The sequence below is a fragment of the Uloborus diversus genome, chromosome 6 (genome assembly GCF_026930045.1).
Source record: "Uloborus diversus isolate 005 chromosome 6, Udiv.v.3.1, whole genome shotgun sequence".
NCBI lineage: Eukaryota > Metazoa > Arthropoda > Arachnida > Araneae > Uloboridae > Uloborus > Uloborus diversus.
The window spans coordinates 123,013,920-123,040,134 of record NC_072736.1 but is presented as its reverse complement, the minus strand read 5'-3'; the positions used below and the strand labels follow the sequence as shown (position 1 = coordinate 123,040,134).

Genomic DNA, 26,215 nt, shown 5'->3' with positions numbered 1-26,215 from the left:
CATCGTAATACGATAAAGAAATTTTGTTTTCAAGGGGCTTCCACCTAAAATACGAGAAAAAATCAATAAAATTAATACTGAGAGATGGTTTCAAGTTTTGACTGTAAAGGTATAGCTCCTAATGATAGGTAGCAAATTTGAATCTCTCAGATCTGTCTTCCCCTTTTCTACTTGCTTCTGTTCATTATTGTGCTTTTAATTAAGATTTCAGTGTTGTTTTATTCTATTACTAGTGATACCCACACGGCTTTGCCCGTAATAGAAAAATCAAAAGGTCTTTTGGTTCGCCTGTATATATACAAATAATGTATGGTGAATTTTCTCGCCAGTTGGCTTGTACCCACCTTTCGGTTCCACGTTATGATAATTTCGTATCTCGCCAATTGGCTTGTGCCCATGCTACGGTTCCACGTTATGATAATTTCGCAATTTACTCGTCCATCTAATGATAATTTTGTTCTTAAAATTGAAATAGAAAAAGATCCACATCGAATTTTTGAAAAATCGCTTCGAGGTGCACATCCCCATGCAACATACTAACTTTGTGCCAAATTTCATAAAATCGGCCGAACGGTTTAGGCGCTATGCGCGTCACAGACATCCTACAGACATCCAGACATCCTCCGAACAGAGAGACTTTCAGCTTTATTATTAGTAAAGAAGATAAAGATAAAGATTCTTTCCCATTTTATTAAATTTCTGTGAAAAATGGGCTTAAAATTGGAATAGAAAAAGAACAAAATCGAATTTTCGAAAAATCGCTTCGAGGTGCACACCTTCATGCTACAAACTAACTTCGTGCCAAATTTCATGAAAATCGGCCGAACGGTCTAGGCGCTATGCGCGTCACAGGCATCCTACAGACATTCTACAGACATTCAGACATCCTCCGGGCAGAGAGACTTTAAGCTTTATTATTAGTAAAGAAGAAAAGAAAAGAAGAAAGATAAAGAAGTAAAGAAAAGAAAGGTAATTTTCAGAACAAATTCTTTCCCATTTTATTAAATTTCTGTGAAAAATGGGCTTAAAATTGGAATAGAAAAAGAACAAAATCGAATTTTCGAAAAATCGCTTCGAGGTGCACACTTCCATGCTACATACTAACTTTGTGCCAAATTTCCTGAAAATCGGCCGAACGGTCTAGGCGCTATGCGCGTCACAGACATCCTACAGACATCCAGACATCCTCCGGACAGAGAGACTTTCAGATTTATTATTAGTAAAGATATAACCATGGTTGGTATAAAAACAAAGTTTTTTTTTTAAAAAAGCAAAAAAAACGGTGTTTTGGTTTAAACCAGGTTTGTTTGGTTTAAACCGGGTTTATTTGGTTTTTATTACTATTTCTGAGATAAACAATTTTATTTTAGGAAAATCATGAAAATTTTATGAACTAGTTGTTAAGGAACATTCAATACTCAGATTTGTACCTAATTTCTTCGTTATTAATTAAATAATTAAGAATAAAATCTTGAAGTTCATTTCCTCATACTATTCGCCTAATGTATCAGTGACAACAATAATTATAGAAACAGGACAAGTAGGTTTTAAGAAGAGCATTATATTTTCCATTGTGGACATTATTTCTCCTGGTTTAATGCATTTTGAAATACAAATTCTTTTATCAAAGAAAAAAAATCATTTTAATTAAAAGCCTCGGCACAAACTCAAATGAAATACCCTTTTAACATATTTTAAAAATGAAAACTGTCTTAAAAATAAATGTTTATTGATTCTTCTACAATGTTTGACCTTGAACATGCTCATTTCTGTTTGTGTTGAGAGAGGATGAATTTTTAGATTAGCACAACGGCAACACAAAGTCGCCGTTTGAATAGAAGTTACGATTTTCTTTACTCTACCAAATGAAATCGGTCAATTCGTGAACGTTTCAAAAAGTGATGAAAAAAATAATGACATATAACTCCTAAAAGCACTCCGATTAGGAAGTTTAAAATATATTCTATAGATCAACGACATTCTATAGCTAAACGACTAACCGTTAAAAATATGTAAGATTCTAAGAAAATTATGTAACATAGTATTTATAATAATTTGGGCATAACTTTGATTCACAATCCATCTCTCTTTAACTGTCCCGCTCCTATTTTAATAGTACAGTCTAACTCTGTTAATGCGAACTGTCAAAGGTCCACAAATTCATTCGTGTTAGCCATTATTCCTCACAACCGTGCAAGAGCGATACTGTGAAAAAACAAAGAAATGATTACCTATATGTTTAGAAAATATTACTACTAATACACAGATAGTGATGTCAGAAGTGAGATATTGACTACATAACTCTGTTTTTGGTAAATCACTGTTTAATACATGAAATTACATGTTCACTCTTCCAGTGACAATCTTCCTCTGACTGCCAGTGCAGATTCTCAGCCTTGTGGGAGTTCAAGTGGTTGCGCGATTGGGGTTTCCATAATTGCGCAATTGGAATTTCTCCTTTTGCTGATGAGTTTATATGTTTCCCCCACACACATTGTAATCTATTAGTATACTCAGAAAAAAATCACTTATTTCTTACAAATAAATGATTTTAGAAAATATTGAAACAGGAAGATGATAATCGACTATGGAGGAATAGATTGCAATCCGCAATGGAAGATGAACAGTATCTCTGAGTAAATTGAAATGTCCAAGGGTCAACAAATGTACGGGCTTTATTTTCTATGCAAAATGTTTAATATTTTCTTCTCAACTCACAATGGTGACTTCTACCACCTAACAAAATGATGAATAATTTCTAGAAAAGAAAATTGCAGTATTCAACCGCGAACATTTCAAGTTAAGGGGTTAGAAATTTTTGTTCGTCTTAGCCGAGACTTTCAATTTACTGTACATACTATAAGTGAAATTTTTAATGAAATAAGATAGCAAACCAACCTTAATGAACAAAATGTTTGTTTTAGCCGTGATTTTGTATTAAACGTGATCGTATTAGGAGATATCATTTGTATTTTTGAATAGATTGGCATAAAACCTGTCAAATTTCTTAAGGTATTCCATAGTTACAAATTAAGCTAAAAAAATTAAAAACTTTTGAGATGAATCATTACCTGGTGCAAAGTTATCTCTTAGGATAATTTTGAAACCTGTGATGTAAAATATATCCTCATATCGTCGCCTCAGAGCAACAGTAAGACATCTAACCCCAGGAATAACACTAAGATTTCCTACTGTTGCTCTGAGGCGACGATATATATAATAGTGAATTCACTAATCGAGTATCGCTCTGACGTCATCAATAATGAAACTCCCGCCGAAGCATGATAATTTGATAATATTTTTTGGTAATGTTTGACATGCAGGGAAATGCTTTATTTTGATAAGGCAGAATTGGATGCGGTAACTTAACTGTTTTACTGGTAAGACTGTCATTTTAGGAGAAAGAAGAAAATAAAAAGTGGTCAACAATGAACGCTATCTACTGGAGTTCAAGGTTAATCCTCAGGAGTTAGAGTTAAAATTTCAACTATCAAAATATCACCAAACAGGCAATTGCTTCGTTCAAATATGGAAGCAATTTTCACCCGTCATACCTTGACGAGCTATTTTATAGTTATTTCAATAAAAGTAGTGAACTTTGAACCAGAAAAAGTAAATTTCTTAAGAATTTTCTTAAGAAAATTTTTTTAAGAATTAAAAATCCAATTTTAATTTCATAGCACCATGAGAGTTCTGTAATTTATTATGTAGTGTAGATCAGGGGTTCCTAAAGTGGGTGCCACAGAGTTTTGCTAAGGGTGCTGCAAAGTGTCCACGGTATCAATTACATATACGTAAGCATTATTATAAAAATAGCCCGGGGTGAAATGAGAAAATTCTAATTTTTTAAAGGGCACTGCAAATTGGAAAAGTTTGGGAACCCCTGGTACAGAATATTAAAATCTGGGACGAGGAATTTTAACATCTTCAAACCAGCATCCTAGAGTAGCTTCCAAACAGTAACTTCAGATATAATAAAATGAGCATGGCCAAGGACGGATACAAGGGAGAGGCGATCACCCCTCCCTACATCGGCAATTTTTCCGAATTGAAGTCCTAAAACGCAAGTGTAAACCATCTTTGATGCCGTTAGGGATAGGAATGGGATTCGAATCACCCTTCCAGAGACACGTTTTTCAGGAAAAATTTTCAAACATTTACCTATAAAACCTGTTTTTAGTTAATTATTTCCAAATTTGGGGGTCAAATACCCTTTGGTATTATCCAGCAAAGAGATAGACGCAAAAAAGTTTTAAATATTATGAAAAAGTGAATGCACTGGAAGTGTTAAGGAAATGGTAGTTTTTTGCTAAAAATATAGATTTTTAATTTGAAAAAAAACAATCGAAATTTTCTTTTCAACAAATAAGTAGTCAAAATGCGTTATTTATGTCATATTTTTTAATCGTATAAAGTTTTGAAAGGTGCAATGAATATTGAGGAAAAACATATTTAGGGTGTTCGTCTACCAAGGGGTGCAATAGTAATCATGGTTCAAAATTACCTTAAATCGATGTACTGCTTATTTACAAAGGATAAAAATTCTTCATGCTCAAATAGGAATAAAACCTGTAACTATCCAAAGAAAAACATGAATGATTAGAACTTTTTTTTCGTTAACTATATATTTTGTTCACATAACAAATTACTTACGTCTACATCAATTCCAACTTGCGGGAATGTTTTTAGGGGCGGATGGGATCCAGGAACGAATCTAAAGAATTCTCCCATGTTCTTATACCACTTGACAGCGTATAAGGTTTCGTTGCCCAATTCGTAACGACACCTTAAGATGACACTGTCCCCCGTGGCAACGGGGGTTGGGATATGCAGCAGGTTGATGCGCAGGGGCAAATGTGTCTTCGAACCTGGAAAAGAATTAAGAGAGAAATGTATTGAAAAGTACACTGTTCTTCAAAGTTCCATTTGCAATTTCGAAACGCAAAAGAAAAACAATTCAAGGGCTGTCCATAAATGGTGCCCCACTTTGTTCAACATTTTTGTCCACCCCCCCCCCTTTCGTCACAATTCACCTTACCCTCATCACCCCCTTGTCGCATGTCACGCTACACATCTTATACAATTAAAAACTGAGCGTATGTACAATGTATGTATCTATATCCGAGTTACTTTTCTTGAACGCAAGTGAACTTACCATCGAACCAGGTATCGATAGATTCGTAGTTTTCTTGTCTTTATGTTTGTCTATTTATCATAATCCTCCGATAATAATTAGCAGGGATGTCAAGTAAAAACTATTAATAATGATACTCGATTAGATTTCGACATAAAATCCTTATTTTCGAAAGCTTTTCTCCATTCAAGTTCTTTCCTTGCTTCATCTCAACTTTCCGTAACAATGCTTTTATTAAAATTTGTAGCGTGAAGAAAATCATTGAGAAGAAAGATCGGTTGCTATTTTTTAACTTGAATACAAACAAATAAAATTCTGGCTTTTGTTTTGAAGCTTTTCCTGTTATCGTGGGATTTAAAATGTTTTCGTTTTGGTTATTTTTCCTCAATCCGCCACAAAATGTTAATGATTTTTTTTTGTACAAGCCTGTTTTGTTGAACACGCGTCACATGTTTTATTTTCAAGATAGACCGTGCAAAGCCGGGCGACGCAGCTAGTATTCTAGTAAAAAAAAAAAGTTTTTTTCTCAATACTTATCATCCCCTTTCCTCCCTTTTTTCACAATCTTACGACTCTCCTCCCTTCAAAACGTGACATTTGTGGACGACGCCTAACAACGAATACAGAGAAAAGGAGCATGTGACAGAATACACATAATTGAAGTTTTGTTTTCAAATATTACAAGCAATCTATGTATGAACGATTTTATTTTTGCTCTATGGCACGAACGTGATAATCCAGTTCGTGCCATAGAGCAAAAATTCAACTAGAGTGCGCTATGTTATATTTTAGCACCCTTTTGCCTCAAAAGGTAGCAAAAAATTGGTTTTGCAAGAAGAAATACGCAAGGATAACACGAGCTCTTAACTATTTCCCTCCCATGATTCAGTAGTGCCATACTAAGTAGTGTGTGATAGGAACTGGAACATTGCATTGATGTACGTCGTGGGATGTATGTAAAATCTTTATCTTTTTTACTAATAATAAAGCGGAAAGTCTGTCTGGATGTCTGTGACGCGCATAGCGTCTAGACCGTTCGGCCGATTTTCATGAAATTCGGCACAAATTTAGTTTGTAGCAGGGGGGTGTGCACCTCGAAGCGATTTTTCGAAAATTCGATTTTATTCTTTTTCTATTTCAATTTTAAGAACATTTTCCGGAGCAAAATTATCATAAGATGGACGAGTAAATTACGAAATTATCATGATGTGATATGGGAGAGCGAATGAACATAGCCAATTGGCGAGAAATTCGTCATCCATTATTTGTAAATATACAGGCAAATCGAATGACCCTTTAATTTTCAACTACGGGCAAAGCCGTGCGGGTACCACTAGTTTGAAAATATAATTTAAACTGTTTCTGTATTCTTTTAAATGTTTGTTTTGAAGCATGCGCCTTGATTTCTTTACTACAGCGCTTCGAAATCTCGGAAGGAATCTTGAATATCATTTATATCCATGGCTGGATAGTATTGTCCTTTTTTCCTTCAAACGAAGTATTAGAATTTTGTGATTTTGAGCCAATCATTTAAATACGTTCGTTATTCAAAATTTTTTGCTATCTAATTTCTGAAAAATCCAACAAACTGGTAGATAAAGTAAACTTATCTCTCCAGCGGGAACCATGGCTGCGTACTCTTTCTGGTGGGATCTTAGAGCAGGAATCAGTAAATGGAGGGAACAATCATTGCTTTGCAAAAGCTGAGGTTAAAGACCCCAAGTCATGTGAGTCAAGAACGACGAATGGTTGACGCGTTTTGGATGAAACTAGCGAAATAAACCTGTTTCCTTTCAATACTTTGCTTTAAAATTTATCACGTAACTTAAAACTTAGCGAATTAATGTCTTCACTCCCTCCAATTTGTCTCATCTCAGTGGGTGGGATAACGTTAGTTTATCTACCGGGTTGTTGGCACTCTCAACTTCAATGATATGATAGCTGCCTTCAGCTTGGTTATTAACAGTTCCGGAATGATGAGTCTACATTGATCACGAAACTACAGTCTCTGGATGGGACAACCGGGCTGTATTATTATATATTTCATGTAGTTCTGCCTTAGCCTTAGATTAAGGGCGGTAACTTACTGTTAAAATATATAATGCTGTTCGGTTTAGTTGCACTCATTAATTATCTTTTCTGCTCCGCGTAACTTGAAGTGGTATCTTTGTTTCACTTTATTTGAAGGAACTGAAATGGATTTCAATGTTTTGAAAGCCGATACATTTTTTAATATCCAATTGTTTATGAAATTAAATAATTATTTGTGTTTAATAAGTTAATCTTATCTTTAAACTAATTAACGAGTAACGTTTTGACACACACAAAAAAAAAACATCAGTTGAATTGTGAAAAAAAAAAAAGTTTCGAGGTCTCATACTTGAAAACATTTTCTCTAAGTTGAACACTTCTCAAAGTTGCAGTACTTTTGTACAGTACTGTAGATGCTTATATCAATATATAAATAAATAAATAAATAAGTAAGACAAAATAAAAATTCCCACTTACTAATGAAAGATAATGTTGACAACAGTAGGAGAAAAATATTTTCGACAACGTACGGTGTAGACCGCCAATCTCTGATCATTTCTCATTCACAATATTTGTAAAAAGTGCGCTTCCATTGTCTAAATTTAGCTTCTCACCTCCACTGTTTGTCAATCTTGTTTTATACCTAAAAAACAAAGTAAATACGATTTAAAACATGTATTTTTTAGGTGCATGCTGTTAGAAACTACACTGAAAACTTTCGAAGAACTCAGGGCGAATACAGGTGAGCCGTTAATTGATTTTCTCAATCAAAATACTGGTTGTACTTCGACTGTTCAGATTTGCTAGTAAGTTTTACTTTGTAGTTAACGTACAAGTTTGTGGAATCACCTTTTAGTACAAAGCAGTGTTAATGTAAGAATACAGTGGACGCCGGTTAATTGAATCACTGGTTAATTGAATCAACCTCTTTAATGAATCAAATTGTCAAAAACTGAACAATATCCAGCTTTACTGAATTGGCCGCTTCTTCCAATCAGCCGCTTTATAGAATCACTACAGGCACCCGCACGGCTTTGCCCGCAGTAGAAAATTAAAAGGTTATTTGGTTCGCCTGTATATTAAAAAATTATGGATGATGAAGTTCTCGCCAATTGGCTATGTTAAATGGATCGCCCATGTTACGGATCCACGTTATGATGATTTCGTAATTTATTATTCCACGTTATAATAATTTGCTCGGAAATTTTTTTCTTAAAATTGGTATAGAAAAAGAACAAAATTGAATTTTCGAAAAATCGCTTCGAGGTGCACACCCCCATGCTACAAACTAACTTTGTGCCAAATTTCATGAAAATTGGCCGAACGGTCTAGCCGCTATGCGCGTCACAGAGATCCTGACAGACAGAGATCCGGACAGAAATCCTGACAGACAGAGAGACTTTCTACTTTATTATTAGTAAAGAGTAAAGAAAACTGTTTAGAAAAAACGTGATTCATGTAAGTGGCGGCAACTGTATAATAAGTATATTTGCGCTGAAAAGTAAATCGTAGTAATACAACTTTAATTTGCATCATCTGTAGGAAACTGTAGACATGTGCTCCGCGGTTCCAAGATACTGCACTTTTTAATGCAAAAGAAGTGAGCTTGTGGATGAAAAGATTATGTTCAGGTTCTTTGCTTTTGTTAGATGTCTTTAGATCCAAGGGCAGACTTCTTATTCGCTTGAAAAAGAGGTTACTTGTATCCCCGAAACACGCGTCTGCAGTTTCCTGCAAATGGCATTAATATGTTTACGGTAACAGTGAAATCTATTACAGAGTGTTAAAAGAGCAGCATCTTAATTATTAGGCAGATTTCCACTGCACTTTCCCACTTTTATACGCATTCTTTTTATTCCAGCAAATTATTTACAGCAAATATACATGTTTTATTAATTATTACTTAATGCATTTTAACTAAATATTAATAATTCAGTTCTTATCAAACATCTTGCCCTAAAAACTCTTTCTTCCTATTTTCGCTTACAGTATTTCACATACAATTTTGTATAATACACTTGTGTTTGAGTGCTATATTGATTTTAAAAATATTTTCTAAATTAAAAGAACAAATAGATTCATTTATGATTGTTACGTAAAGCATTTTTAACTTAGAACTTTTAATGTACAGAAAAGAAAATTGTACAAAATGGGAAGCAACCCTGCCTGTACAAGAAAGGATTGCCATCGTGTGCTTTCGTGATCTTTTTAAGGAAGTTAAAACGTTTGTCGCTAAAAAAGAAGAAAAAAAAAACAGCCAAATTACTGGAAAGAGAAAATCAAGGAACTGAATTCCGTGTCGCATTAAAGATCAGCAAGTGAACATTTTTCGGATATTCTTTCATTCATACACTCGCTAATGCATTGGAAAAAGGCTTCTCTCGAACCTCAAAACACGTGTAAGTAGCAATTTGCAACTTTTGTGCATTATTTGCGCTAATTATACCTATTTACTTCCACCAAAAAAAAAAAAAAATTCCTCTTCTACATTTTAGTTTTATTCCTTTACTGCAGATAGCTTAATTATTCTATCCAACCCATCCTTAAAATTTCTACACATCGTGTACGATTTTACATTAACTGCAATTAAAATATTGCTACTTGTTACTATGAAAACTTCGAATACTACTGTTTCCCTGTCTAATCCAATTTGAAGCCTTTCTCGAAGCTTAGAAGAATGTTTTAATACTTCTGTATACTGCATCACTGCTCATATACGCTTATTCTGCGTCTAGAATATCTGCTTGAGTGGAGATGACATGGCAAAAACTGACTTAGAAGCCAACCAATAACAAATAAGGCAAAGACAGAAAGTCTAAATCCTCTTTTCTCGTATAATTTATTTAACACCTGGATTATATTACTAGTTAGATGGTAAAAATCTGCAGGGTATTAAGACAACATCTTTAAGTCAATGATACATATGGATGGACAGCTTGAGACTTAGAACAAATAAAGTCTTTTTTTTATCTCTCTTTTGTCCTTAACAGAAGAGGTTTATCCTTTCTACGGTGCAACATGGGGCAGCTTAGATGAGGATAATAGTTGTATTTTATCATTTTTTGATGGGTGTTTGTTAGATTCAGTGCTGGGTATTAGTATAATCGTCATTGTACAGTTTTGACTTAAATTATTTATATTAACAAAGAGATGAGATTTCATATTCAGCCTGACATCAAGTAAGATAAACGTCAAGATTTTCCTAGTTGTCTTTTCTGCCATACGCTCACAATATTTTGGATCGAAAAATTAGTTCTTTATAGATAGGCTTGCCAAATTTCTACCGTGACAACGTAATGCCCCCCCCCCCCTCCAAGCTCTCGAATATTCAAAAGGGTATACAGACACACCCCTGGCTGGCTTTTAGTGTTGTAGAGGTAGTCCATTGTTTATTCTCAATGTTATGAATAAATGGTTTCACTAACTATGAACCTAAACGGGGGTAATTATAAATGACATAAGCAGATAAATTTAGACATTTGATTTTTCACATGTTAATATTTTTAAGTTATTTTAGTGAGGAGAAAGACTTAGAATGAGAGGAATAAAAAATTAAACAGTATTTACATATACTTTTCATTTCCTATGACTTTTTTTTTTTAAGTTTGTTGTTGGTTTAATATCATAAAAATCCTCACAAGATAATCCGATATTCATTTTACAAGTTGTTTTCCTGATTAATCCTTCACAGTTGATTGTTTTTAGACTTTTTTGGTCATCTGTATTAAAATTTATCTTTTACCGGGACATGAAGTAAACCGGCAGGAGCGCCGGGATTTTGTCTGAATACCGGGACTGTCCCGGGCAAACCGGGACATCTGGCAAGCCTAATTATAGCCCCGGAACGCATGTCTCCGTTTTTATTGCTACTCGAGAAATTTGAACGTTGATTTACGGTTTTTGCCTGTTTGAACAAAGTTAACAAGGGATTGCCCACAAATGACGTCATGCTTTGAGTGGGAAAGGGGGTGCGTAAAATTGTGACAGTTTGTGACAAGGGGGAGGGAGGGGATTACAGGAAGCGTGACGTCACGCATTTTTGTAAGAATTTGTTTATGAAAAATCGCGTAACATGTGACAAAGGAAGAAGGAGGGGCATAGTGAAGTGTGACATTTTGTGTCAAAGAGGGGAGGGGTGGAAAATGTTGAAAAAAAAAGTGACATCATTTATATATATACGGACAGTCCCTATCTTAATCGTAATCGCAAACCAGCGAGCAATTTACAGCTGTAATGATATATCTATCTTAAATAGCCATCGTACTGTTTGCAGCACATTTGGCTAAAGTTGCATGTAAGTGTAAGATGACACAAAAGAACAAGTTGTAACACAATTTCTGTTGAGTTCGGTTTTTGAGCAAATTTAGTAAAGTAAATCTGCTGATTTCAACCCTGTCTCTAGTTATCTTCTACCACATACTCAAACAGGTTTCTTCTGTGCACCATATGTGAATATGACCATTTTAGACAGGACAGTGGGTATCACAGAAAGACTAATTGCTATCCTAGTAGCTGACGTAAACCTATTTATATTGAAATAAACTGTTTATTTTTTTCCAAAACAATACTATTTGTGACAAAATTTAACTCATTCTTTATATTTTTGAGTTTTTGTCCCCTATTTTACTTCAGCTTTATTGTACAAATTTGTGTATTTTAACTACCGGTTTCATTTTGTCCCAAAATTTATTGCTGGATTTTGGGAGAAATTTATTTCTTAACGTTTTTTTTTTCGAAGGGAATCATTTAATAAATTTCGGCTCTGAGTTCCATTTTGTCTTACTTGTTTTGTTAATTTGCTATTTTTACTATTTTAGCTGTCTACTGTTCATTATCGTTGCTTTTATCAAATTTCTTTGCATCCAAATCTCACTATTTTGCAATGGGAGGTCACTGGAGGTGCCTGTGGTGACCTCTCAAAAATTTCCTTATTCGGCAAATTTTGCCGAAGATTCTGCAAATTTTCAGACAATATTAAAATATGGATATTCTTTTCCCTTTATTTTGCATTGATGCCGAATGTTTCCTCTCATTAGATGTTGCGTAAAATATGTTCGTATTTTATCATTTGGTAAAGTTAGAATTTCGTTCGGTAATTTCAGAAGTTTCTCCTTCCCTAAAATTATAGTACGGGGAGCATTTTGCACTATTAAAATTCTCACGTGAGCAAAAGTTTCGGTTAGGGAACAGTTATCGCGTGCTCCTTGGAACCAGTATATTTTCGTACTTTTCGCACAATTACAATTACAATTTTCGTACACTTACACCCTTGGGCAAATTAATGGAATCAAGCTATTTTTTTTACAAAATCACCTTTTTTTACATCATTTAATTATAAAATCAAAAGCACCACTTAGTATGCCCCCCCCCCCCCCCACCTTTTTTGCTCAGCACCATTTTCCCTCTACTGGGCATAGAGCCAACTAGAGTTTTGCAGTTTTCTTTGAATTCTTGATCTCTAAACCATGTTTTTAGCAAAGCACAAATCATTTTTTCTTTTGTTGTGCAATCAGATTTTCACTCAATGTCACAATGGCCTGCCTCTTCCGTGGAGAAATAATCTTGGCTGACAAAAAGAAAAAAAGTGACCGGATTGAGAAAAACCAGTGCAAAAATATGTAGAAATTTATAGCACTTGTCAAAACACAATATTTATGATCAAAAAAAAAAAAAGAGGTTATAGCGCCTAATCAACTGGTAGACTAAACAAATGTTATAAACAAAGATTGAACAACCTAAAAAAAATCGAAAACTGAAAATTCCCAACTTGATTCTATTTGTTCGTACAGGGGTGTAATAGAGGAACTAAAAAGAAGCCCAAATCTTAGAACTCAAATTGATAAATTCTTTACTTACACCACTAACCTTCTAACCAACCATTTCAATCTTTTACAAAATGGTTGTTGTTAAACTAACTCAGCTGGAAATTAAACGTGTTATTCTTCGTATTGTTTTTTGTATTTCCTGTAGACACAGAACACAAAATAAAAATACAGAGATTATCCTCTTTATCCTCTTAAGGGTGAAAACATGTCTGTAAGGATAATTTCTACAGATAGAGGGCGATGAAACGGAAATAAAAGTTCATTCAATTGTGAAAATTTCGAGACAACATAACAATTTCGAGAAAACTATTCCCAATGCAATCAAAATAACACCTACCTACAGTTCTCTCTCCAAGTTGTTTATTATCTTCAATTTACCTAATAATTTGTAAAATGTTCTGCGAGCAATCACTTTTAATGCTCAAAATAAGAAAACGGGGGGAAAAAAAGAGAGAGGCTGCAAACTATAAAAGAAGGAAGAAAATTGTGTATTTGTAGCAAGAAAAAGCAATTTACGTGCCAGTGGACATATAAAAATATCTCTATAAACCTTTTACGAGTTCGCTGGTTTTATAGGAGTCGTTTAGTGTTATTACAGTTCTTCACATAGGATTACGGAAATTGTGCAAAACACTCGAGAAGCCGAAGCTGTTAGTGATTCCTTAGTCGAAAAAAAAAAGTGTAGCGACTAGAAAGTGCGTCACAACAAATATTTCTTGATAGAAAACATTTCTGAGTGCCTGAATTTCCAGGGGTTTTTTTTCTTTTTGAATTAATACATTTTACAGTTTCGTTAGATACCTGAGTATCTGCAGCGAGGGGATAAAAGTTTAGAAACATCTATAAATCATACTTTCTTTTTTATTTTTGCCACTTATTCCGGTAGAAATCAAAATGTTTTTATTTTGTTTTGTAAATGTAAACAATGTTTGTACGCAAGGATGCCACGATCTTAAATTTTTGAGAGCGCAGAAATTCTCAATTTGCCGATTGGAACACCAAATTTGTCAAAGGATAAAATACCGGTATGCACACATAGGCAGGGGAATGTGGGGTAAAGTGAAATGGTGAAATATTTACTTCGTTTTTAGCGCCACCTATCTGGTAACATTTTAACTATGTTGTAACACATGTAGTCCATTCCAGTCAAGATCAAGTAATCTCTGAAAATCAAACAATATGACAATACAAGCAATTTTCAAAAATTGGTACTCATTCTCATATAAAAAATAGCCGATGATTGAGTAACCCGCGTGTTTCAACAATGAAACTCGCGCCACGGCATGATAATTTGATAATATGATTGGTAGAATTTAGCGTGCAGGGAAAGTTTTTATTGTAACAAAGCTGAACTCGATCTGGTTACTTAACCGTTTTACTGGTGAGACTCATTTTAGGAGAATGAAGAAACGTAAAAATGATCAACAATGACAACTATCTACTAGAGCTAGGGTTAAAACTTAAACTATCAAAATGTCACCAAACAGGCAATTGCTGCATTCAAATGTAGAAGCAAATTTTCACCCGTCACACCATGACGGGCGACTTTCTAGTATTGTAATATTTTGCTATAAGTCGAAAATTATTCTTGTTATTATTGTATGATAAAGTTCTTGTTATCAACGTTTTAAATATTAATTGAGATCTACTGATATTCGGTGTAGTATTTATTTGTTTAATATTAGGCTTATTTGTGTTTAAAATAATTTGCACAGTTATTCAAGTGCATGCGAGGCAAAGTGGATGGGGCAAAGTGAAAAAGATCATTTCGTTTACTTATTCTGCGCCTGGTCAAATAACTTGCATATTTATTTATTACTTATTTCATTTGAATTCTTTCATTTACTAATTTCATTATTGATTCATTCATTCACTTATTTTCTTATTTATTCACTGTTTCATTTATTTTTTCTCGTATATTAAATAATTTTTATTTTTTATTTTTATTTTTAGTTTTTATTTATTCACTAAGTCTTTTATTTACTCATTCATATGAGCAAAAGCATCTTAGATAATAAAACAAAAAAATTCATTCGAAAAAGATTTAGTTTTTCCCTTTGCGCCAAGGAAAAAATAAGCGAAAAATTTCCACTTCTTTTCGGAGGTACAAAGTTACTGCCAAAAATAAAAAATATTGTTTCAGTGCAAGTTTCATTACAAAATATATTGTTCCTTCTTTATAAACCGTAAATTTTAGAGCAATTTGTTTATATTGAAAAAAAGTAAGTGATCTTAACCACTTCATTTTGCCCTACATTCCCCTGCATCTAATAAAAATTGACAGTCGTCATTTAAAAATTGCAGCATTGTGATTATGTTTCCAAATTTACCGAATTGACAGATAAAAATTGACGAATTAGGAAATTTTTTGGGAGGTCCGATGACCTTCCACCGAGGTGCTCCTGTATAAAAGATTAGTTAAATGTGTAGTTACAAGCATAATGATGCACGTTCGAAGCACAAAATAATAGAAACAGTTGTAGACAAGTGTATCGGGCTCACAAGAAGACCAATTTTCAGCCCAATAGAAAAACGAGCTGATGTGTGCATCACATGACTTCCTTTTACGCCAATTTAATGATAATAGTAGTGCCTTAGAGCTAACAAAGAAACTTTTTAAATATTTTTGCCCTAAGTTTGTTGCGAATTGAAGCAAAAAAAAAAAAAAAAAAAAACGTTTTATGCAAATTAATTTTCCATGTATTAGGCATTTTAATGTGATTCAATGGTTTACTCTCTAAATATCGCCAACAGTGGCCAAAATAAAACCAAATTAAAAAAAAAAAAAAAAACATCAAATTTTTTGTCGCCAAGCTGGCGAAAAAACTTGGTGACCAAAAGCTTGGCGATATGTCGCCAAGTGTTTGTCAAATTATAACACCACTTGAGTTTGTATTGATATTAACAATGATTTCTCCCCAAAAAGATGTAAAAGACCCCTCAGGAACATCCGAATGCAACCAAAAGGGGAGGTGCACAACTAGACCCCACTAGGAGTCTACATACCAAATTTCAACTTTCTAGGACATGCTGTTTTTGAGTTATACGAGATACGTACGCACATACTCACATACGTACACATACGCACATACGTACGTACATAGGTCACAAGAAAACTCGTCGTCATTAATTCGGGGATCGTCAAAATGGATATTTCGGGTGTCGATACGTTCTTAGACATATATCCACGTGTGGTCGGGTTGAAAAAAAACTCAACATTCACTCGGGGGCGAGCAAAATGGCCTATTTTTGAATCATTTTTTTTTCGTGAGCACAATACTTCCTTTACTTCGTAAAAGGAAGTAAAAAATGTGAACTCATGAATGAAATGACATCCGAGCAAAAACCAGCTTTTTACGGATATCTTTTCATCCATAAACTCCCTTTTTAAAACGGAAAAATGGATTACTTGTAAATGTTTAATAAATTAATTTAAAATTAATAGCTATTCAGTTTACAATTTCATGAAAGTTTTTATCTAAACAGCAATTTTAGTAGCAAAATGTAATTTGATAGTTTGAAATCAAGGGAAGGTTTCAAAAACGATTTTTTGAAATAAATGTAACAAGGTGCATTGAACAAGTAAAAACAATAAACCATAATTTAGCCTGGCAAGCTAAACTAAAAATGTTTGCAACCCTGTCCTAAATGGACCACATCCTGCAACCCTGTAAAGCAGCTCTACTATTGATTCCCGCACAAGAGAATGCATTAATTTCTATGGTCAATCGATTTGTATATTTTTAAAATTAATTTCCCGTAAGTCAAGTCTGGATAGTCAGTTAAAAATAATTGAGGCAGTGAGAAGCAAAGGGATACAAGTGGCAAAATTAAAAATTTGGAGATAATCAGTACAAAAGGTAGGTGAACCACTCCTCTGTCTTGGGGCAAGATATGGTACTAGTAGCCCTGGTAGGTGCTGCTGTACAGCTTGATTTAGAAAAAAATTTCAATGTAAGCCTACCTAGGATCTGATCTTTTAAACGCGTTTTACTCAAAACTTAAAAATGTTCACTAGCACCCCTTTGCTTCTCACTGCTTCAATTGAAAATAGTCATTGGATGGCATCTGGTGTATAGATAGCAGGATAACTGTAAATCACGTAGATAATTCATTTTAAATAGTTTTTAGAGTTATTATTTCTTAATTTTGGATAACTCTCCGTTCTAGTGTTTGGGAGTTTTTCTTTTAGACCAAGAGCTGACCCCCGAAAACGCGATTTATCTCTTTTATGGCTTGTGGCCGGTTAAAATAATAAAAAAATGCAATTTAAAACTTTGGCTCGAATCCCCCCCACTAATTTTGGGTCACACGGCTGCGGGGGTGGATGAAAGGTCAAAAAAATGAAAAATATCAAAGTGATGAGTTAAATGGCTAAAAACCATATAATAGCATTAAATTAATAAGAAAAAACCCGTAGCGAATTTCCCCCCCAGCTATGTTGGGGCGAACGTGGTGCCCCCCAGGGGTAAAGTATCGATTATTAAACTTTAAAAAAAATGATCACTTTCGTGGGGGGGAATTTTACAGGGTATTAGTTTCATTATTTTGATTGCCAAAAAAAATTCCCCCCCCCCCAGTAACTATGGGTCAATTTGTCAAAAAAAAATTTTTTTGTTCCTCTTTATTTGGTTCAAGTCGAGTATTATTCGAACTTACGCATGACTGTTTAAGTTGCAAAAAAAAAAAAACCAAAGTTTGAACGTTTTTTTATTAAAAAAAACTCGTAGCAATCCCCCCCCCCACACACCTATGGAGGGGGTTGCTACGCGATGCGCAGTTTTACAACGTGGTGCCCCCCCCCCAGGGGTGAATTGTCGATTGATTAAATTAAAAATAAATGATCACTTTCGTGGAGGGAATTTTACAGAGTATACATTTAATTGCAAAACAAAATATCTCCTCCCCAGCAATTATAAGTCTACTAGCTGCATTGCCAGGCGTTGCACGGTCTACCTCAAAAATGTACGTGTATTCGGCGTTCCAAGCATTTTATACAATTATATGAATTTTCTCGCTTTCATTACATTTCTTATTGCTGCTCCACTCCTATTAGTCAAAGCGCAATGTTATATAGCCTATAGCCTTCTCAATAAATGGACTATTCAACACAAAATGAATTTTTCAGTTCGAACCCGTCGTCCCTGTAGACCAAGAGCTGAGCCCCCAAAACACGGTTTATCTGTTTTATGGCGGGTGGCCGGTTAAAATAATAAAAAAATGTGATTAAAAATTTTGGCTCTAATCCCCCCCCCCCCTCCGCCCACTATTTTTGGGTCACACGCTGCATGGGTGGATGAAAGGTCAAAATAAAAGAAAAATATTAACATAAGTGAAATGGCTAAAAATTATATAATAACATTAAATTAATTAAAAAAAACCACGTAGCAAATCTCCCTTCCAGCTATGTTGGGGCGAATGTGGGAACCCCCCCCCCCCCCAGAAGTGAATATCGATTGTTAAAATTAAAAAAAAAAAATCACTTTCGTGGGGTTGGGGATGGGGAACTTTACAGGGTATTTGTTTCATTATTTTGATTTCCAAAAAATCTCCCCCCCCCCCAGTAACTATGGGTAAATTTGTCAAAAAAAAGTTTTTTGTTTCTCTTTATTTGATCCGAGTCCAGTACCATTCGAACTTTCCCATGACCTCTTAAATTGTAAAAAACAATTGCAATTATTTATTCGGTAAAAAAAACACGTAGAAAATCCCCCCCCCCCAGCTATGTTAGGGCGAACTTGTTGCCCCCCAGGAGAGAATTATCGATTGATTAAATAAAAAAAAAGATTACTTTCGTAGAGAGGAGGGATTTTCTCAGAGTTTACATTTGATTGTAGCAGGAAAAAAAATCCCCCCCCCCCAAAAAAAAAATGTTTTTAATTTAATTTAGAAATTTCGAAATATTTTTCAAAATGAAAGGAAGCAATTCAGTTAAAAGATAATGTTTTGACAGAAACTTTATTTGAAGGAATAAAAGTTTCAAAGATTCGAAAACACTGAAAACTGAAATTCCGTGATTTAGATTTTTCCGAGTTCTTAACAGAAGCAGATTTATATCATCGAGATTGCAGGAACATTTTTATCAAACTAGATAGACACTATCACAACCAATATGCTGAAGGTAAATAAATCTATATGAATTTCCAAATTATTATTTTAAAAATTCATTTAACGCATCGGATTAACGCATTAACATTTACAAGTAAAAAAGTCGTTATTGCAATTTTAACATAAAATCACTTTTGTTTGTGAAATAAACTCATAATTACTGGGGTAGGGGGAGATTTTTTTTTTGCAATTAAAACAATTAAATGTATACTCTAGAGATAATATACTAAATTATCTTTTATCTGGTGGCTGGCTACACTTAAAATTACCCTTTAAAACACTCATAATATAAAAACATCAAAATATATTTTTGAAAAAAGGATTTTTTTACGTTTTCAGTTTAAGCATGCGGTACAGTGTGCTCCGAAAAGAAAAACCAACAGCTATAACGACTTCACTGTGTTGGCTACAGTTGATCACTGACGAAACTGCCCTCGAAACAGCAAGAAGAAATCATCACAGGCGTATACTTTCCCCTTCATTCTTTTCATGCTGAGCACACAATGGTAGAAGCAGATGTACGGACGCTGTATTGCTTCCTTTCATTTTGAAAAATATTTCAAAATTTCTAATTTAAATTAAAAACATTTTTTTTGGGGGGGGGGGGATTTTTTTTCCTGCTGCAATCAAATGTAAACTCTGAGAAAATCCCTCCTCTCTACGAAAGTAATCTTTTTTTTTTTTTAATTTAATCAATCGATAATTCACTCCTGGGGGCAACAAGTTCGCCCTAACATAGCTGGGGGGGGATTTTCTACGTGTTTTTTTTTACCGAATAAATAATTGCAATTGTTTTTTACAATTTAAGAGGTCATGGGAAAGTTCGAATAGTACAGGACTCGGACCAAATAAAGAGAAACAAAAAACTATTTTTTTTTGACAAATTTACCCATAGTTACTGGGGGGGGGGGGGGAGATTTTTTGGAAATCAAAATAATGAAACAAATACCCTGTAAAGTTCCCCATCCCCAACCCCACGAAAGTGATTTTTTTTTTTAATTTTAACAATCGATACACTTCTGGGGGGGGGGGGGGTTCCCACATTCGCCCCAACATAGCTGGAGGGGAGATTTGCTACGTGGTTTTTTTTAATTAATTTAATGTTATCATATAATTTTTAGCCATTTCACTTATGTTAATATTTTTCTTATATTTTGACCTTTCATCCACCCATGCAGCGTGTGACCCGAAAATAGTGGGCGGAGGGGGGAGGGGATTAGAGCCAAAATTTTTAATCACATTTTTTTATTATTTTAACCGGCCACCCGCCATAAAACAGATAAACCGTGTTTTGGGGGCTCAGCTCTTGGTCTACAGGGACGACGGGTTCGAACTGAAAAATTCATTTTGTGTTGAATAGTCCATTTATTGAGAAGGCTATAGGCTATATAACATTGCGCTTTGACTAATAGGAGTGGAGCAGCAATAAGAAATGTAATGAAAGCGAGAAAATTTATATAATTGTATAAAATGTTTGGAACGCCGAATACACGTACATTTTTGAGGTAGACCGTGCAACGCCTGGCAATGCAGCTAGTAGACTTATAATTGCTGGGGAGGAGATATTTTGTTTTGCAATTAAATGTACACTCTGTAAAACTTCCTCCACGAAAGTGATCATTTATTTTTAATTTAATCAATCGACAATTCACCCCTGGGGGGGGGGGCACCACGTTGTAAAACTGCGCACCGCGTAGCAACCCCCTCCATAGGTGTGGGGGGGGGGATTGCTACGAGTTTTTTTAATTAAAAAACGTTTAAACTTTGGGGTTTTTTTTTTACAACTTAAACAGTCATGCGTAAGTTCGAATAATACTCGACTTGAACCAAATAAAGAGGAACAAAAAAAAATTTTTTTGACAAATTGACCCATAGTTACTGGGGGGGAATTTTTTTTGGCAATCAAAATAATGAAACTAATACCCTGTAAAATTCCCCCCCACGAAAGTGATCATTTTTTTTTTAAGTTTAATAATCGATACTTTACCCCTGGGGGGCACCACGTTCGCCCCAACATAGCTGGGGAGGGGGGGAATTCGCTACGGGTTTTTTCTTATTAATTTAATGCTATTATATAGTTTTTAGCCATTTAACTCATCACTTTGATATTTTTCATTTTTTTGACCTTTCATCCACCCCCGCAGCCGTGTGACCCAAAATTAGTGGGGGGGATTCGAGCCAAAGTTTTAAATTGCATTTTTTTATTATTTTAACCGGCCACAAGCCATAAAAGAGATAAATCGCGTTTTCGGGGGTCAGCTCTTGGTCTATTTGTCATTATGCCAACGGATAAAACAAAACTACTAAAATATGAGAGTTGTATTAAATATAGGGAGATTATGAATCAATATTACACTAAGAGTGACTGTACTTGAGACAGGAAACTGTACCAGAAAAAATTATATTGATCAAGATTTTTTTTTTAAATAAAAATTGCTAAGTAGTATTTTTAAAGTTTACCGCACAAAACAAAAATTTGTACTAGGCTGTCTAAATAATTAAAATACATTCATAAAGATGATGTTGTTTAAAAAAAATAAGTCATTAAGCTACAAAAGATTTTTCCTCTGAAATTTAAAAATACCGTTTTTTTGCTTTTTCTCCAAAATCTTCGAACAGCTGTTCCTTTTCAAGGAGAAAACAAGAAACACGAGTTAAGATTTCCTTAAAAATAGAATATTTTAGTTGCTAAAACACTGCTGAAAGACAAAAATTGAAAAATTATTTGGCTAAAAAAGGTTCCGGCATTGTTTTCTCTTACGAAGTTTTTGCCGGGTGGTTCTCGTCCGAAATGAGTTAAGGGATTAAAAAAATATTTTCTGTTTAAAATATACACATATTTTTAACGTAACATTAAGAAAAAAACCTTCTTAATTTTCCCATTAACTAAATCCACTTTTGATGAATACAATTAAGGCCATTCTGTTATAAGGTTTAATGCTTTAATTATCTGACAAAAGCTTCTACGTAAGTGTAAGTTAATTGAGCTATAAAGTACTGTTAAAGTCAATACATTATTTAGCTTTTTATTTACTAATAACTGGATAAAATTTTTAAAGATTTTTTTTTTCTAATTTTTTTAAGAAGGTATGATCTGATGAAATGAGTACAATGGGGTTCTTTCCGAAATTTTTAAAGTATTTTTTCCTGAAAAAGCATGTTTAAAAACATAGAATTTAACTATTTTTTAAAAAATTTGATAAAGTTAAATATTTTTTAACAATTATTTTAATTAGTGCGCAGATTAAAATTCATTTTTTACGCTTCTGCACATGACATCACAAGTGATGAAATGCCATTCACTGATGCTATTTGCGCACAGCTCAAATTATCATAACCTGGCAACGCGGTTGGCAGCACAGTGCAAACACTTACTGCGTCAATGGAGTAGCGCGCCAAAGTACATGACTTGTGATGTCATAAAGACCACGTTTTATTTCCAAAGTCGGACGCTTAAAAAAATTAAATGAAAAAAAAAACGTTGGGGGAAAATAAGTCTTTTTCTGGCTCTATGTTTTTGTTTTGCTTATTCTATCAATTTCAGGGACTAAAAGTAGTACTTTTGACTGAAAGAAACAACCCCATTATAATACTGAAGGTAGGAGCCAATTCTCACTTGCTATTTTCGACCAAAATTCAAACTTCTTCGTCTCCTGAATGGAGCAGGATATTTTGTTGCGGTTTTTTTATTTGAATGATTAGCCCCCTGCTCGCTAACGCTCACCAACCCCCGAAAATTGCCTCGCAATCTTATTTGATTCACAAAGATTAAAATCGTCAGTTAAAAAGAAACAGATTGAAAACGCATTATGAGCTCCCTTAGGAACAAAGAGCACCCCATCCCGGGTTTCAAAATAACTTGTACCAACTTACAGAGCCGTAAGGGCCAAGCGACTCTTGAGCATTGCAAAACTGCAGTTTTGTTCGTTTGAAAAGTCGCTTTTATATTCGTGGTCTCTAGTAATACATTTTGCTCTTTAGCTCGGGGCTTAAATTGAGTTGAGCCTAAGATTTTCCGTTAAAACCGAAACGCTTAAAGTTTGTGAATAAGAAAGAAGAAACATGCTAATCGAAAAGACGTAACCATGGCAACGCCAAATGAAACATCAATAATTGTAATGGAAATGAGATTATTCGAACTTGAATTTCAAAGGCTTGTAACTTTTTCTTCCTTTGAAGATAGAAGCTTAATTTTTCGACCATAGGTGGATTTAGACTGGAGTAAAAAAATCCGCTCTTTCCAGTGGTGTCAAAAAGAAAACTGCGGGACAATTCCTTTGCTTTTTACTGATAGATTTAATGAAGAAAGTAGAGCCTAAATTTTAGCTAAGCCTAAGAAAGTTCGAGCTAAAAACGCAAGTACTCCCGCCGCATTTAAGTTAGAGCATTGAAACAAATTGCGTAAAACGCGGAAAATTCTACCCTTTCTAACGATGTATAATGTTGATATGTGCAAGTATTTTTTCACCCCTTTAATAGACAACAATAGGCAATTTTCGCGAAATTTGAGCTTAAAAAATTAATTACAAAAAAACTAATTCGAGTTTTAAAAAAATAAAACCCCAGATGTATACCCCCGGGGCTCAAAGCAATTTTTTACAAAATTTCAAGGCTGTAGGTTCTATGGGGTCTGCTGAACGCAGGTCCGATACAGACTTCCTTCCAGAATTTCTTAGAAACCTTACTTTTATTTACTATAAAGAGATAAAGACGATGTGCACCATTTGGAAGTTTATTTAACTTCCAATTATCCATGGAATAGGGCGTCACGGAAACCGCAGATTAGCGAATTTCGTGGATAATCTTCAGATTAGGTAAAAAATGATTCTATAAAAAACGTATAGAGGAGTCAAGGGAGATATTTTCCAACGGGATTGATCTGGTCACTCGTTTTCACACGTAAGTTGTGTTGATCTAAAAATCAGGCTTCATCTTTAATCATCTTTCGGTGACCTTGGAAGATTTGATGTTATTAGAAGGGAGGGTGAAGAAGGAAATAGAAACGTCTGAAGATCAATTTTACACTTGTTTAAGTTAAAATAGGTGCAGTTAATCATGGGCTTTCTCTTTCTTCTTTTTTTCGAATGTGTAAAAAACTGCGGATAAGAAACCCGCGGAAAACCGGGAGTTTACTGAATGTGTTCAAAAGTTCTTGCTACAGCGTTCCGAAAAAAATATTTTTAACTTCGTTTCAAAAATGCCAATTTCAAAATTTGAATTTTTCACTGTTAATCAGAACCACTGAGGTGGTTATTATACTGATCAGTACCACAACTAAAACGCCCTCAAAAGGAGAGTTTCCACTTTTGCGCTTAACAGCTTTTAGAGGCATTTGAAAGAAATGAGTGTTTCTGTGACGCGCATAGCGCCTAGACCATTCGGCCAATTTTCATAAAATCTGGCACAAAGTTAGTTTGTAGCATGGAGGTCTGCACCTCGAAGCGATTTTTCAAAAATTCGATTTTGTTCCTTTTCTATTTCAATTTTAAGAACATTTTCCGGAGCAAAATTATCATAGGATGGACGAGTAAATTACGAAATTATCATGACGTGGAATGGGGGAACGAATGAACATAGCCAATTGGCGAGAAATCCTTCATCCATTATTTCTAAATATACAGGCGATTCGAATAATCTTTTAATTTTCAACTACTGGCAAAGCCGTGCGGGTACCACTAGTTATAAATACAAAATCCTAACTTACAGCGATTGGCCAGTGCACATTTTTAATTTAGTTACATAACCCCCACTTTCACTTTTAGTTGTCGCTCATTTAAAAAAAATCACGAAAGCAGAAAGTGTTCTGAGGAAAAGGTTTAACAATTTAAAAGATGCACAGACCCCTTGATGCTCTTGTTTTCTTTTCTTATAAATTGGCCAAAGCAAAATATTTCCATTGTATCCAACAGCCATAAAAGAGAAAATGTCTAGGAAATATTTTTACAAACAAATTCAACATTCACGCTTATTTTAGAGTTAGCAACTATAATAAATGCCGACATTGAAGTGTAAGATATTTCAACATAAAATCTAATGCCATTCAAGAAAGTATGCAGTGTCACATAAATAACATTGAGCTCTTTGTTACTTATATCCAGCACTCTATTCAAGGAAAATGTATACAAATTTATAACAGGGCGTAAACGTCAATAAACGCTGGAAACATCCGAACAAATCAAAAGGCTCGCGTCATAAAATACATTGACTATATCAGAAGAGATTTTTATTTCGCGCGAAAGATTAACGACCAAAGCGTATGAATTCAGTGGATAACAAAGTATTTTTTCATCGTTAATGTTTTTAGTACAAAATCATTTTTATGGCACGGTATTAACAAAATTGTTTCAGTCTTAACTTTAACTGTAATCTTAAACTTGTAAAATGTTTTTCGCGTTTTAAACTTTCTTCCGCATGCTACGCAGTTCAAACTTATCAATTAATAGTTTTAGGAAACTGCATTAAATTTCGTGGAGAGTATCGAAAAAAGGCTGTCGCCACAAAATGTGATGTTGTGTTATTAATGAAATTATGATTGTAAAATTATCTATTACCACATAGCTTCTGAGATAGAATGTGCGTTAAAACTATATGAAGCTTGAATCACTCAATAAAATATTCAAAATGGTTCTTTTTAATCTACAGACTATTTTTATAAGTTTAGTTCTCAGTAAAAAATCTTTATTACTAATAATAAAGCTGAAAGTCTCTGTCTGGAGGATGTCTGGATTTCTGTGACGCGCATAGCGCCTAGACCGTTCGGCCGATTTTCCTGAAATTTGCCGCAAAGTTAGTTTGTAGCATGGGGGTGTGCACCACGACGCGATTTTTCGAAAATTCGATGTGGTTCTTTTTCTATTTCAATTTTAAGAACATTATCCGGAGCAAAATTATCATAAGATGGATGAGTAAATTACGAAGTTATCATGACGTGGAATGGGAGAGCGAATGAACATAGCCAATTGGCGAGAAATTCGTCATCCATTACTTGTAAATATACAGGCGAACCGAATGACCTTTTAATTTTCATCTATGGGCAAAGCTGTGCGGGGGTACCACTAGTATTAAATAAAATAAGTGAATTATTAGCCCTCAAAAATAGCAGTTGATTTTAATGTCT

General features: G+C 34.3%; 1 pseudogene; it reads right to left on the bottom strand.

The window, feature by feature from the left end:
- Nucleotides 1-26,215, bottom strand: part of LOC129224957 (uncharacterized) — a 49,223-nt pseudogene that overhangs the window by 18,991 nt on the left and 4,017 nt on the right.